Source organism: Octopus bimaculoides, chromosome 4, assembly GCF_001194135.2.
Source record: "Octopus bimaculoides isolate UCB-OBI-ISO-001 chromosome 4, ASM119413v2, whole genome shotgun sequence".
In the NCBI taxonomy this organism is placed as follows: Eukaryota; Metazoa; Mollusca; class Cephalopoda; order Octopoda; family Octopodidae; genus Octopus; species Octopus bimaculoides.
The window spans coordinates 130880823-130882211 of record NC_068984.1 but is presented as its reverse complement, the minus strand read 5'-3'; positions in this window follow the sequence as shown (position 1 = coordinate 130882211).

Below are 1389 nucleotides of genomic sequence, written 5' to 3'. Positions count from 1 at the left end.
CATGGCTGTTTGGTCGGAAGCCTACTTCCCAACCGTTTGGTTTCGGATTTAAACCTACTGCTCCGGCCCGACGAAAACTTTGTGAGTGGATTTAGTAGACAGAAACTGAGAGAAGCCAGTTAAGGCGGCGAGCTGGCAGAAACGTTAGCACGCCGGACGAAATGCTTTGCGGTATTTCGTCTGCCGTTACGTTCTGAGTTCAAATTCCGCCGAGGTCGACTTTGCCTTTTATCTTTCGGGGTCGTTAAATTAAGTACCAGTTACGCACTGGGGTCGATGTAATCGACTTAATCCCTTTGTCTGTCCTTGTTTGTCACCTCTATGTTTAGCCCCTTGTGGGGCAATAAAGAAATAAGAAACTGAGAGAAACCTGTCGTATATATATATATATATGTACGTGTGTGGGAGGGGTGCGTGTGTGTGCGTGCGCGCGTGCGTGTTTTGTCTGCCTCTCACCGACTGACAACCGATGTTGGTCTGCTACGTCCCAGTGACTTAGCGGTTCGTAAAAAAAAAGCGAATAAGTACCAGACTGAGTTGACAATATAATTGCCACTTGAGTACTGGAGTTAGTTTCTCTGACTACACCTATCCTCACAAATTTGAGGTCTTGCTCCGGTATTAGAAATTGATATTTTGAAACGCAAAGAGCGGCAGAGTAACATAAATGGTAGACTGCTCTCCGTTGAATTAGATTATCTTCCTTTGCAGACTAACAGAGTCGGACATACATTTTCATCTTTCCAGCGTCAATAAACTAACGAAGAGCCACATATTGAGGATTATTCTTCAAATCTGCGGTGTGTACCAGAATGAGATGATACAGAAAACACAAACAGAAATGTTCAATTTGTAGTTATCCATAATCCAATAAACTGCAGCGTCCTACTTTCGGGAAACTAACAATTTCATTTCTACAGCGATCATCAAGTCTCAGAAAAGACAACTGCCAAATAAAAGTTTCTTAACAAAGTCGAAATTTACTTAGGAAGAAGAAATAATGCAGGTTGCGAAATGTGGACACCTTCGTTGTGGGACGTGTTATTTAATTGAAAAGAGTAAAATCAAGAAGTTCAAGAATAGGCAGGAATTGAAGGTCAACGCAGATATAAAGTGAAAAAAAAAAAAAAATCATATTCACTGCATCACAAATCCGCAGTGCAATGAGAACTATATCGGACAAACAGGAATAATGAACCGAATCAGGATACATAAACAAGAAAGCAAAAATCTAACAAAGGCTAGCTGCTGTTACGAATGTTCCATGTAGTATAACATTTAGACATTTGTACGAATAAGAAATTTGAAATATTCTCTTTTTCGAAATAAAGGAAGAAAAAGATCTATTATGAAACTCACAAGAATATTTTATAAAGATTTTCAATCCGA